Consider the following 14,817-nt stretch of genomic DNA (forward strand, 5'->3'; position numbering starts at 1 on the left):
TGCTCTCCTGCTTTGGGTCTCTCTATATAACCATAGAATGGTTTGGAAGGGATCTTGAAGCTCATCCAGTTCCAGCCATAATCCTGCATGAAAGGGATGTGTCCTACATTTGGGTATCTGGGGGAGCAGCCACTTCCCGCAGGAGAGAGGCTTTCAGCTCTCATACATAAGAGATATATAGAAATATAATACATGTCTATTAAAGATATATAATATATTGATAATACATATATAGAATCTATATTAATATGCTATATAATTAAAACTATATATTGATAATACATATATGGAATCTATAATTATTACTATAAGATGATGTGATACAATGTAATGCAATACGATATGATATGCTATGTAAGTTAAACCCCAGCTAGAGTATTGACATGGGCTGTGAGCACCAGCCCGTATCCTGGGTTCAGGATGGGAAAGGCCAGAGCAGCATCACGGGGTCCTGCGAGCTGAAGGATGCAACAAGGGGGTTTCTTCCCACTCGAGGTGAGGATTGAGTTTCTCCTGAGCCACTGGGAAGAGGGAGGAGAAGAGCAATCCATGAATTCTGAAGGCAGCAAAGGGTGAGTGGAGCAGCATCCCTTTCCCTGGCCACCCGCACTGATGGCAATTCCAGCCATACTGGGAGGCCACTGGTCTATGTTGCTCTTTGCTTTAAACATAGTGGTAAAGGGCCACAGCTTGGGGCTCAGATGGGAGGTGGCATCATTAGGAGGGGGCATCATTAGGAGGTGGCAGGCGGCAGCTGATCCACGTTGATGTGCCAGGAGCAGGCAGAGCTTCGCTGTGGGTTGGTTTCTGAACAGAGGGAAATGATGGCTTCAGGAAAACACCATCTCTCCCTGTGGAGTGAGGGCATTGATTCATCTGGAATGTTATGGCATTGGGGTGACAGCATGGGAGATGCTGTTAAACCATCCTGCAAAGCCGTGGGGCAGAGGGCAATGGCACTATTCCAGGCACTGCCTGCTCCCACTTCACAGAGGCTTCCCTTTTGGAGGGGCTGGTGGTGACCACGGCTGGGAATCTTGGCCAGGACTGTCAAGGGCAATCCTTTCATGCCATGAAGTCGGTTGAGAAACAGCCATAGGTACAGCCTGTGTGCCTCTGGTCCCCAATGGTGATCCCCCACTGTATGACTGGCACGTGTGGCCAACAATGTGGGGTGATGCTACGGCTGGGGGACCCTCACTTCCCCAAGGGCTTTGAAGGTGCTGACTGCTCTGACTGTGCACATGCTATTTGTAGGTGTTCTTCCTGCAGGAACAGCGCTGGGATGGGTTTGACCCAGCCTTCCCCTCCCTCTGCTGGAACAAAGCAGAAATGTCCAGCATCCAACGCTGGGACCTGGATGGTGCCCAGGGCCAGCGCAGCCGCAGTGTGGTGTCTGCTGGTGAGTGATGGGGTTATTGCGACGCTCACCTCTATCGCAAGCGAACACGATGTACATCGTAATGACAATCGTTAGCTCCCCAACCACTCAGATGGGTCCCGGAGGGGGAAACTGAGGCACAAGAGCAGAGCTGCTTCTCCCAAGGTCATGCAGAAGGCTGCAGCAGGAAGAAACCTCTCATGAGCCATGCTGCGAACACGCTTTGTGACAGCCCCAGCTGCCTTTGGGTCACACTCCCCTGAGCTGCAGTTTGAGTTCTTCCCCAAACTGGCTTTTTCCCCCTCTTTTTTATGAACGAAATCCTCCCTTCGCAGCTCCTGTTCTCTCAGGGGCTCTTCCACTCAGCAGTAGCCCAATTTCCTTTTATAGCTCCTACAATGACTGTCCTAATTACAATTAAAACCGGGAACGCTCTAATCAAATCTTTTACTATTCCAGACAAACTCAGAAAATGAGTAAAATTAGTGACACATGGCGCAAAAAGAGAAAGAAAAGGGAGGGGGGAAGAAGAGTCTGTGAGCCGGTGTTAATGCAGGGAGGGAACCAAAGAGGGCAGCGGGATTTCGGCTCTCATCTGCGCTAATTGGTGGTGGGGAGGAGGCACGGGAACCCCATGGAGCGGGACTCGAGCATCCCTGGAGGCTCCTCCATCCTGCTGACCCCGCGCTACCTGGATGCCTTGGTTTGGATACCCCCCCCCGTTACCATGGCAACGAAGGCTTTTGATGGCAAAACCCTTCAGCATCAAGAGTTAATCAGACCCTAAACCAAACCGGGGTTAAAGGCAGAGCAGGGATGTGTGAGCAGCGGGAGCACTGGGGCAGAAGGAAAGCAGCGAGTGGAGAGTAAGTAACACGGAACGGAGAGGGGTCTGATGCCTGCCTGGGCTGGAGGGGCTTTTGCTGTGGTTGGAAGCTCACAGGGGGCATTCAGAGGCTGGATAATGAGTTCCGAATGTTCCGAAGGGCTGGGTGCATGGTTTTACCACCCCGCTCCATCACCTCGCAGCTTGGCAGGCTGGTTTAAATAGGGAAACACCGAGGGGAAGGTGGGCTCAAGAGGGATGTGGAGTTGTTAGGGTGAGTCCAAAGGAGGCCACAGAGATGCTGTGAGGGCTGCAGCACTTCAGAGAAGAGAAGGCTCCAGGAAGACCTTAAAGAAGCTATCAGTGCCTAAAGGGGCTAAGGAAACCTGGAGAGGGGCTTTGGACAGGGGCCTGTAGGGACAGGACAAGGAGAATGGCTTTAATCTGCCAGAGGTGAAGGGTGTCTAACTCCTATCAGGTCTCCATTATCTCCAGCTCTGCCCCCAGGTCTTGGTTTTGGAGGTCTGGCAGTGAAGGGATTGGTCTTGGACAAAATGAGTGATCGGGCAGCCTTATACCTTCAAGTTTACCAGCTTCCCATCCACATTGTGCAGTCTCACAACCACATGCACTGCAGTGGATCCCACCTTGGAGCCGGTTGTGGACTGGGTTCAGTTCCAACGCACACTAACCAGGAGCTGGTTGCTCTCCTCACTCCTTTCCCTCACTCTCCGTCTTTATTACTTTGTCAAAGCACTTTCAAACGTAATACTTATATTTTATAGGTCTGAAGCATGAGATTATTCAATTTGCTTTATAGGCCCAGTTTGATAAATTCACTTGGAAGCCCTCGCTGTGGTAATTGAAACGCGCTGCCTGGGGAGGAGGGAATCTCTGCACTGGATTCAGCCTCTGCTTCTGACTGCTGCCGGCTGGGCACAGGGGCAGGAGATGGTGGAACCTGATGGGATTTACAGGGCAGGAGCTGCCTGAGGGGCTCAGGTGGGTCTGGGTGAGATGGGAGCTGGGATGGAGCTCTCCGAAAGCATTAATTCCTTGTTCCTCCTCTTGTTGTGATCCTCCTGACCCAACCAAGCCCCAGGGGCTGCTGAACTGTCGGGGCCCAAATTGAAATGACAAATTACACTGAAAACAAGAGGATGGCCGGGAGTTCAGCGTGATCACGGCCAGGACATTTTACATGCCTTTAGGAGCAGCATTTAGTAATTCATCCCTGCCTGCGCTGAACCAGCAAGCAGCTGCCTCCAAATGAACCGGGGCTGAAAGCTCTGCTCTCCGGGCACAAAAAGCCTCCTCGAAGGAGTTTGACACCTTCCTCACCTTCGCTGCAGCAGCAGAAGACTGTGCCTTGAGGACAGTTTTGATGCTTGAGGATGGGTCCGAGGCAGGACTTGGTCATGAATTACAAGGCTTTGGGGAGCCGGTCAGTCTATCCCACGCCCGCTCCATGCTCCTTTTTGGGGGATTTGAATCCCAAACCCAAAGCTTTGCGCTTTTATGTGTTTTATGTGTCTGAAGGGATAATATATCCCTGCCTGTGACAGCAGGGATTTGGTACAGTGGCCCAAGAAGCCATTCCCAGTTATCCTTCGTCTGAAGTTTGCCAATCGGTCTTGGTTCCTGGCGTTCCATGAACCTACCTGTGGCAGACTTGGTTTCTTCCAACCCAACATTAGCTCTCGAAGGAGCAGCAGACCCCAAAATCCCATGGTTTGGAAGCTGAAGTCGGGTTTCCCACTGAAAGAAAGGCTTTCTGCTGGCAAACCTCTCCCCAGGTATTGCTCTTCCAATGCAGCAATGCTCGAGGCTCCAGGGAAAGCAGTTGGAACACCCCAAGTGCAGGGACCTGCCAACCTCTGGGTCACGTTTCTGAGGGTACCGCAGCTACAGGTTGCTGTGCTGTGCGTTCAGTGGACGTCTTCCATCCAAATGCTGCTGGAAATCTCTCCCTGTTGAGCAAAAACCGTCAGCATTACACTGAAAGGTGACACCGATCCTGTGTGACACCCAATATTTTGCAAAGCCTTGAAAACTGTTGGGAATGTTGGTTATTGGTTTATTCCTTGAAGGAGCCAGGTTTGGGTGAAAAGATGCTATTCTTTTTCATATGAGAAGTCTAGTATATGGAAGGTCTGGTGGAGGCCTCATTGGGTGGGAGGAACCTCTTGGGTGTGAAGAGGCGCTGGTCTATAGATCCCTACCATCCCTTGGAGCAAAAAGCTTGGCGCAGGAAGTGTGTTTAAAGGCAGTTTTTAGGAGCCAGCTCTAAAAGCCTGCTCAGTCCTCCCCACAGGCACAGAGGACACCCCTTTCTGCCCACTGCCTGGGATGAAGGGAGGTGGAATCAGATGGGAGGTGCGTCCTGATGTTCTCACCATAGCCAGGCTTCGCACGGCAGTGGGAGGAGGGATGTGACTGTCAGCTCATTGTTTCTGCTGCAACGTTGCCCTTCTTTGCCTGTTTTAGACTTCATCCCCCAGGGCTGTTAATGCAGCATTTCCCAGAAGGGCTAAATTTAAAGCAAATGGCAGCATATTATATTTTTGGCTCCAGTAGGTAGAGCTGCGTAACCCTGTGCCTTCATTTTTGCTTTCTCCCTTTCTGGGCAGAGTGTATATCGTGGGCTGTCATTGTATTTAAATAATAAAGCAGAACCAGGATTATTTTGTACACTTTTTTCCTCCTCTCTGATCTCCCCACTGAAAAATGCATGGAAAGCAACAGATGCTTCGACTTTGTAGCTTGAACCTTCTCAGCTGTTTGAAGATTTGATGTAAAGTTCTTTGAACATCAGTTTCAGAGGAGACTCTCTTAGTAACGGTTGCCATGCAAAATTCATAATTAATGAAGATTTCAGGGTTATGGTGGGGGTTTAAAATGTTATTTCATTATTAGTGTTATTATTTTGCGCTAGTCTTAATCAGCTGGAGAAGCGGCAGCATCCAACGGGAAGAAACAGAGTCACAACTGCATCCCAGTGCGTGGCGATGGGTCCGGGTGCCTTCTCCTGGTCCAGCAGCTCGGTGGTACCCAGAAGGGCTCTCTGGCTAGCCATGGATGCTGATTTAGGCAGGGGCTGTCCATAGGCACTTGGTGATTAGTTGCTGGGGTTCGGGCACTTACCTGCTGCCCACTGCATCAAAGCAAGGAGCTGATCTAACTCGGAGGGCTGGATTACCCTCTAGTGGCTGCAGCTTAAATAAGAGGATGTTTCTTGCAGCTGTGATGTGCTAAATGCTGCTGTCCAGGGGCTCTGGCTGCAGTGTTGGGGGTACACCAGGAGGCTATAGGGGAGCAGACATCAGTGCTATGGGGAATATGGGGACCCAGAGCACTTGCTGTAGCATGATGCGGATGCCTGTGGTGCGGTACCCAGTGCCTGGTTCCCAGCATCCCAGGCTGGGTTTGGAAGTGATTGCTGCTGGGGATGCTGTGGCCTGGCTGCCGGGCACAGCATGGTGCTGTTGTGGCTGTCACACCAGCACAACTCTTTGGGGTCATCTTTGGGCTGCCTAAATCTAATGGCAGCGGCATCACTGTGGGTTGGCAAGGAAAAGCTGTGGCTTGGAGATGGGTGTGGGTTTCTCTTGGCCGTCCCACGTTGCCACCCAGCAGCTGTTCCGGATGCCTCTGGCATGGGGTGATCCTGATCTCTGTCATGTCAAGGGATGCACCAGGACCTTTGCTGGGCTGGTCCCGGCTGTAGCATCCTGCTTAGCAATAGCAGACACATCCGTGCCTGTGCTAGCCCAGATGTTGGACAGCCTAAATGAGGTATTTTCCATAGTGTCCACCCACTGTTAATGCCCCAGAGAGATTTGGGCTCACAGAAAAGAGACGATGCCCTGTTTTCAGGGCAGCACATGTGTGACTTTATGGTGTACTTGGTGATCAGCTCGCTGGCACGCAGGCATGTCTCACACTGCTGAGACTGACCGTCCTTGGCATCCCCTGCAAGAAGCAGCAGCTCAGCAGTGTCAGCGATGACCAGTGACACTCTGCTGCCACCAGCAAGCCACCACTGCTGCCGTGGCACAGGCAGTCAAGTCATGCATTTAATTGGTGTCTATTGGCTGTTTTTCCTGCAGCTACAGTTTGTGCTACTTATTGTGACATCCATGGGAAGCGGTGATGTGGGTTGTTTGTGCGTCTGGCTCGGAGGGTTTCTCCGCGCTGGCATCTGACCCCTTTCCGCATCCTGCCAGCTTGTTTTCCTTGTCACTGGGCTGAAATGAGAGGAAGCTTCTGGGTCGTGGGGTTGTGGGTGCAAAGGGATGAGAGCACAGCCAGGGCAGCCATCAGGGCACCCGGAGGGATGCTCAGCTCTCCTCGTTGCTGATGCCCCAGGACATCATGGCAAGGCCGAACTCCAGCATGAAGATGCAGCCAGGCCTCTGTCATGTCACCATCGTGTCGCTCCAGCTGCTGGCTGGAAGTCAGGGGCCACGGGGACAGAGCAAACAGGCTGGGCAGCACGGAGCTGTGTCCGTCTGTGGTTGTGATGGGTTTTCTCCCTTGCAGAGCAGTGACTCCAGGGCGGGTGGTGCGTTCTCCCCTTGGAGGTGAGCAGGGAGTGGGTGAAGCGTGGATTCTCCTAACCCTGCCGGACTCATCACATCTCCAGCCTAGATGGGGTTTCCAGCTGGATTTCCACCTAGGTCTTGAAGGTTCTGTGCATGGATAAACCTGCTGGGACTTAGCAGAGCTTCCCCCTCAGCACCGATCCCTCTCCTCCTCACCAGGGCTGAGCACTTGAGATTTTGAGGCATTTCAGAAGCTAAATGTACATTTCTCAGCTGCAGAGTAAGTGGAATCCTGCCCACACCATGAAGCCCATGGACATCAAGTGCTGGGCTTGGTCAGGGGTTGTATGCTGCTGTGCAGCCCAGCACTGGGGTATTGAAAAGCTGTTGTGGTGCAGGATGCTCTGCTGCAGTGAAGCTTCATGTCCCCAGGACATTGGCCACTGCGATGCTGGACCTTCTGAGTGTGGTCCCTTCTGAAGCTTAGGTTTTGATACAGTCTGTGATGGGTTGGGTGCTGCCAGCAGACCTGTCCCCTGACCAGGGGTAATACTGCTGGTGCTTGTGATAGAAAGAGAGGAGATGCTTGTCTTGGAGAGGCACAAGCAGCTGGGCACAGCTCTTGGCCATTCCAGGCTCCCTGGTAGCCCACTTGAGGCTCCGGCTATTGCGTTTGCCCCATCGTCCTTCAGGGAACGCAATGCAATAGATGGTGACAGCATGCAGAGCTGTCAGACTTGGCCTGTCATCCTCAGCCAACACAACGGAGGCCTCCAGGGCTTGCTGCCCTCCCCTCCTGACCAGCCTGCTGGGCTGTGTGCATGTGAGGGGTGTCACTGAAGCTGTCATCCTCCTGCTTCCCCCCCCAGAACAGCTCCTTGTCCAACATCTCTGCTCTTTGTGTCCAGCTGGGGATGAAGGGCACCTTCCCCCTCCCTCTGGTCCTTCCTTTGGGTTAATCTTTGCCGTGATGCTGGGCTCAACGCGAGCAGAAGGTGCTGGTGGGATGGGGCAGGAGGTAGTGAAAGTCAAAGGAGCTCATCTCCGGTTCAGGTGCTGGTTTTGGGATACCATGGGCTGGTTTTGGGATACCAGAGAGCTGTTTGGGTGAGATCACTGATTTTGGGAACAGGGATTTGAGCCAGGCAGTGACGCTTGCCTTGGGCCGAAGGCTGGGCCCTGCTGCGTTTTGTATACTTACCCATTTATTTCCTTTCTTTGTAGGTGTGTCTGGAGTACTCCAAAGAAACACTTCTGCAAACCCAGAGGACCCATATCCCGGCAGCTGGGGCTCCACGCAGCCACCTCCACTCGGTTATTATAGGAAGTCCCCACTCCTTTACCTCTTAACCCTTTCTCTTCCTTTTCCACCTCCCAAAGCAAGCTCAGCTCAACAGGGCACTGCCTCTGCCTGCTGGCAGCCAGGAGCGGTGTCTCCGGTGCGGTGCATCCATCACTGCCCCTTCTCACCTCGGTGCCCCCCGTGACTGCAGCGTGAGGCCCCTCGTGAGTAACCCACCGTGGCAGACGTGTCCCTGCAGCCCTGGCAGGGCTCTGTGCTCGGTGGGGAGCAGCAGCTCCGGACTCTAATCCGAGCAGACAGATTGAGGTCAAGCGCGCCCTTCGTGCAACAAGCGGAGAAGGGCAGGGGAAGGGGAGGGAACGTGTGTGTGGTGGGCAGTGAGGGGGGCGAGAGCCCCGTGGGGACCACAAAGTGCCCACAGGAGGCTAGCCCCTGGGGGATGCAGGAGGATGGGGAGGGATTGCAGCGTGCGTGGCACAGAGCAAAGTGATGGGAGCTGGTTTGCGCAATGGGTGTGCAAGTGCTATGGGGTGGGTTGTAGCAGCGCTGGGCATGTGTCCACAGCATCCCATGCGGCTTGCTTGGCTCTGCTCTGTTGTGGTTTAGGGTCCCGAGACCTACTGAAGCGGAGGAAGTTGGAAACGTGTCTCTTTTGGACAAGGGACAGGTAAATGCCTGCTGTACTCACCTTGCTGGCTGCCTTAGGAGTCTGCTGGGGACTGAACTGCCTGCTCTTATACCAAGCTATGGGCTCAGAGAAGTGGGAAGTTTTATTGCTAAACCACTGTACATCAGCCACTCTGGCTGCTCCCCTCCACTTCTTTACCAGTGGCATGTAAATGCCTGCGGGCAGCAGAGCCGCACAGCCACTGCAGAGCATCCTTCTCCCCGGCTCCCAGCACCCAGGCTTCCCTCTTGGCTTCAGCCCCGCTGCCAAGCTGAGCAGCAAGAGATGCACAACAGGGAGCTGAGCAGCTGGAGGAGGATTAAGTCTGCTCAGGTTTGCTCTTTCGTGGTGCTTTGGCATTTGTGTGCGATGTTGTGGATGCTGCTCGCTGCTGGCACGGTAGCACTCGCAACGTTCCTTAAGCCCAAGCTTTGGTCTGGAGGCTTTCACCAGTATCATTGGGCTGATGGTACAAATAATGTGGAGTAAAAGAAGCAAAATTCCCCCCAAAATGGAGAGCAGGCTCTTTCCTGCAGGGTCTGGTGCTTGCTGCAAGAAAACAGTGCATTGAGCTCATAAAATGTACCCTGGCATTGGGATACCTGGATCTCCCAAACAGTGGCTGTTCCCCATGGTGCATGTTGAGTTCATTGCTCCCTGGGGACCGCTGAGTATGCTGGCACCTTCTCATTTGGTTAGGATGGAGATGGCTCTGTTTTCTTTCGTTCCAGGTAAGCTTATGTCACTGTGAAGGTCCTGAGTGGCTCTGAAAGCATCGGCTCCGAGCTGGTATTTCTTGGACGTATCTAAACTGTGCCATACCCCACGGCTCCCTGCTTGCCCAGAGGGGCACAGAGGTGTGTGTTCTGTGGCCAAAGAACCCCCTGGCTCCCTGAGGCCCCTCCTCATGCTTGAATGTCCAGAGGTGATGTCTCCACATTGTGATGAGCGGCGTGGGTCCGAGCTGGGATGCTTGGATGCGGATCCTGATGGTGGCGAGGAGGGATGAGAAGGACACTAATATAGGAAGAGAAGCAGCTCCGGACAGAGTATGTGTGGTTTTGCCTGCTCCCTGGGAGGCTCCTGAGGGTCTCGGAGCAGCGTTTCACACAGTTGCTCAGCTGGAACTGCACCGAATAAACGCTTGCATTTCAGCAGCAGAGATTTAAACCCGAGTCTCGGCAATTCCTGGTGGCTCAGAATCCCTCGGTACCTTTTGGAGCAGTGGGTGCCTGTACCTGGATAAATCCCCAGCTGAGAACCACCTTATTACACCCCTTTCCTGCTCTTAGCAGGCACCATCTGAAAAATCTTACCTCCTTTTGCTCACGGTTTGCCCCAGCTGCCTCCCTGCTCTGGTGAAGCATCAGTTTGAACTTAGATACGTTTTTAGCTAGTTTGTGTGGTTTTAGCACCCATATCATCCTTCCTCTTCCACTATGTCCCTTGTTTACAGCTAGGGATGGAGACAGCAATCGCATCCCCTTCAGCCAAATAAACTCCCTCAAGCCAACCGTATCCTGGGCTGCATCAACAGGAGCGTGACCAGCAGGTCGAAGGAGGTGATCCTGCCCCTCTACTCTGCTCTTGTGAGACCTCACCTGGAGCATTGTGTGCAGTTCTGGTGTCCTCAGCATAAAAAGGACATGGAACTGCTGGAACAAGTCCAGAGGAGGCCACGAGGATGATCAGGGGCTGGAGCACCTCCCGTATGAAGACAGGCTGAGGAAGTTGGGGCTGTTCAGCCTGGAGAAGAGAAGCTGCGTGGGGACCTCAGAGCAGCCTTCCAGTACCTGAAGGGGGCCTATAGGGATGCTGGGGAGGGACTCTTCATCAGGGACTGCAGTGACAGGACAAGGGGTAACGGGTTAAAACTGAAACAGGGGAAGTTTAGATTGGATCTAAGGAGGAAATTCTTTCCTGTGAGGGTGGTGAGGCACTGGAATGGGTTGCCCAGGGAGGTTGTGAGTGCTCCATCCCTGGCAGTGTTCAAGGCCAGGTTGGACGGAGCCTTGTGTGGGATGGTTTAGTGTGAGGTGTCCCTGCCCATGGCAGGGGGTTGGAACTGGATGATCTTGAGGTCCTTTCCAACCCGAACTATTCTATGATTCTATGATTCTTGGGCCATCTCCCATCCCTGGTTATCCTGATGGCCTTTCTTTGCCCCTCTTGCTCCTTTCAGGAGTGGATGCCCCATTTATCCCGTGAATTGGCTGTGAATTGCTGTAAGCTCTCCCCTGCGCACATCTTAGCACCAAGTTTGTGGCTGTATCTCGCTAATCAGATCGTATTTGCCTCCCAGGAGCAGGGGCTCCTCCTCTTCAGTCGTTTTCAGCTTACGGATTCCCCATTTGCAGGGCTTGTTTCGGGGATTGCAGCATCCAGCTGTGCTGATCCTCCAGCTGTGCTTCCAGTGCCATATCCTCATGCCCTGCTTTTCTTCTGCTTCTCATGGATGAGCTCATTAGGGGAACTGCTGACTAAGGCCAGTCCTGAGACCACTCTGCAGGGAGTTCCACTTGCTGAACTGTCCCTGTCCCTCTCCCTCTCTGTCCCTCCACAATGTCCCAATCTGTCTCCACATCGCCTGGGCTAAGCCTCATCCTCGTCACCATGGTAAATCCCTTCCCATCATGGCACCGCGTGAAACAATTCACTGAAACCTCATCTTTTCCTCTGTCTAGGTCAGTTCTTAAAGCAAAAAGTGAGACACAAATAACAATCCCAAGTGGGACAGACTGGCATCCCCATCTTTCACAGCCCTCCCCAGTCCTTACTTCATCCCTGGTGCACTGGGTTGGCAGATGCTCAGATTGCTTTTTCATCCCTCGTACGTACAGGCGCTGCGTTTTATGTTCTCCATGTCCTTACAGGTGGATTTATCAAAGCCCTTGCTCCAAGTCCTGTCATTCCATGGGGTAGCTCCTCCAGGAAGCAGAGCTATGATCTCCCGGCCCTAAGACTTGATCACAGGAAGAGCTCGGATCCTCACTTCCACCTCAGCTGTAGGAAGTACATTTTCCACGTTGGCCACCCAGCTCAGTTCATGTTTATTGTCCCTATCCAGAGCTGCTGAGAAGGATTCATTTAGCCCTGGGACCTCACTTAGATTGTGTGTGTACTCTCTTCCCCCAGCCTGCATCACAACACCGCTTGTTCTCTTTATTATCTCCCTGTTTGAACGGCCAGAGAACCTTTCACTGTTTGTTTTAATATTGTTCCCAGGTCTAACTCAGTTTGACTTCTGGCATTTCTCATTCCATCCCTTTCATTTCCAAGCCCCTAAAAACCTGCTCTTTGCTGCTTAATCATTCCCCTTTCTATGTTCTCATTCCTTTTGCCCCCATCACTCCACTCATTCCAGCAACTTAGGAGCTGCTTCAGAGCTGCTCCTGCAGTAGATTTTACATGTTTTGGGTGTAATCTCCAGGGGGTTTTGCCTTTGGTTCAAAGACATCTGAACCTCCCTTTTATATCCAAGGCTGGGTTTTCCCTTTTGGAACCTTTAGGCAGCACCCTGCTTTCCTTTATTTGTCTGTTCTGTTTAAAGTAAGTCAAAATAAGGCACAAGTTTTAAATCTATCACTCTATCCAAGGTTATTTTCCAGTTCCAGCTCTTCCACAGTGTCCTTATCACTCACCAATATTGAGTCTAAAGCACTATCATGTCTTCGTGATGCAGCTACAGTTGGTGTTCAAGTGTTTAACTGCTACAGATAGGATGTGTGAGTGAATGTTGCAGGGTTATTTTAGTTTAGTTTAGGGTGTTTTTTGGGGGGAAATTCAGGAATTCGTTCTGGGAATTAACCTCCCAGCATGAGGAGTTTTTGTAGTTTCTCTCTGTTAAGAATGTCCATCCAAACCCACTCCTGCCGCTCCAGGGAGGACTTTCAGCGCTCTCCTCATAGAACTACTTTTACCCAAGTGGTGATGGACCCGGATGATCTTATTCCACCTTGTCATACGTCTTCATCCATCATTAGTGAAGGCGTTGCTGCCTTGCCACCTCCTCTTTCCCACCTTTCCGGAGGGAAGCAGAGCCTTTGGCACCTTTGCTCCACCAGGTTTGTTGCTGCTCCCGGTTCCTCCGCAGCACTTGGGGTCATGCAGCTCTGCTGCCCCACTGGGTATGTGTGTCCCTTTGAGCCACTTCCATCCTTGGCTTATGGGAGTCTGTGATGGAGGTGGGATGTGAACAGAAGTGATGAGCAAGTGCTCTGATAACGGTCCACCCTTCCCAGCTCTTTCCCTCTATGTGCCCCATCCAGCCCAGATCTCTTTGGCTGTGCAGCTTGCAAAGTACAGCCTTTTCCTCCTCTTCAGCCCTTTTGCACATTAGGCTGTTGAGGCCAAACCATTGGAGCTGCCCATCCCACCGACAGCCCTGTCCCTGCCTCTCCAGTGTGGTCCTCTGATGACCAGGAGTATGGAGCCAGCATCTCCTGATGTGTGTACCCATCCTGCCACCCCCAGCAGATGTGCAGAAACACATTTCCATCTGAACCTTTTCCGTAATTACCTTCCCTTTCCTTTTTCCCTTCTGCAGCATATTGCCAGTGTCTTCTGGTCCCTGAGCCTCTGGGGACCCCTGAGAGAAAACACGAGCTGATTTCTTCTGGAGAGGGAATGAGCCGCCTCCAAGTTGCCAGGCTGGGTGGATTATCTTGTCCTCTTGGTTTTAATAAGCTGCACAAGATTAAAGAACGACTGTGGATTAGTTGGGCTTTTGTTGGTTTGTGTTTGTTGTCTTCTTTTTCCCTGAGTTTTGCTTGGCACATAATTGGAGGCAGAACAGAGGATTCCGGGTCCTCACGCACCACTGCCTTTCACACTGGCATTGGCAGTAAACCTCTTAGTGAATCCGACCGGTGGATAGGGACCGAGGGGTTTGTGGCTTTGAAGGACTGACGTGTTGCTGAGCGTTTTGCAGTGTTTGAGCTGTTTGTGTTGGTTTTGTTTTCTCTCCCCTTCCTCCACTTCATCTTCAGTGTCTCCCTCACCGCAAACCTGATTTAAGGAATACATGCACTTATTCATTTATGAGCTGTGGTCAGTGCTGTGGGAAGAGAGACCTGGAGGGAAAAGGGGTTTGTGCACGTGGCTGGGCTGTAATGAGATCAGGGATGGGGGATGCTCTGTGTTTGGACTCTGCTCCTGCTTTTGCTGAGACACTTGATCCTGAAGTGAATGGACAGCTTAATATTGCTGTGGATGATTGATAGCACAGTGTGCAGGACCTTCAGACACAAGGATGGGGAAGTTTAGACCAGAAACATCCTGTGTTTATGGCTGGTAGCAGTGCCTAGAGGAGAGCACAGGAGGGGAGAGCGAGTCCCGTGATGCTCCCCATTGCCTCTTAGGGCAGGAGTGGCCATAGCCTGGGGCAGACAGTCCAGCTATTCATCTCCATGGGGTGCAAAGAGGAATCTGCTTCTGTTTCTTTCAGACCTTATAGCAAGAGATGCTCTTACCTGATGTGTAACAAGTCCTGGCTCCCCCTGGTAATGATGGAGAAATGGAGTCAAAGGAGGGTGCCGGCTCCTTCCCACAGAGGAAAGATCAAGGCAAGGCTTTCCAGTGTGGTGGCTGACCTGCTGGCATTACCTTCTGCCTGGTGCGAGTGCTGATAGCTGGGCAGGTACAGCGACAGCACAGAGGCAGCTCCCAGACGGCATCCTGGAGAGGAATGACTGGGAAGTGCTCCCTTCACAGAGAACAAGTGGTCTGGGTGAGCTGAGCCGTAATGTTGGACCCCATGGAGGACAGAGCAGAATTGGCCCTTCTTGCTTTTCCTGTTTGGCTGATGCAGCTGCAGCCTGTTGGGGTGACCTGGCAGAGGAGCTAAATCCTCTCCATCCCCTCTCATCGTGGCTGGAAGGTACAGGTACTGCCTCCTGCATCACCAATTACGTTCACCTCACCTATAAAGCAGAAGATGTGGAATGGCAATAGGAGGTGGAAGTGCTCCCCTGATTTGACGCACCGTTTCAATCTGGTGGCGTTCTTACTGAAGTCCTACTGGGACCTTGCAAGTGAAATTGATTTTCTCTCTTAACCCTTCACCTCATCACAGGCACAGGTTTAAGCCCCACGGTG

This window comes from Lathamus discolor, chromosome 7 (genome assembly GCF_037157495.1).
Source record: "Lathamus discolor isolate bLatDis1 chromosome 7, bLatDis1.hap1, whole genome shotgun sequence".
Lineage (NCBI taxonomy): Eukaryota > Metazoa > Chordata > Aves > Psittaciformes > Psittacidae > Lathamus > Lathamus discolor.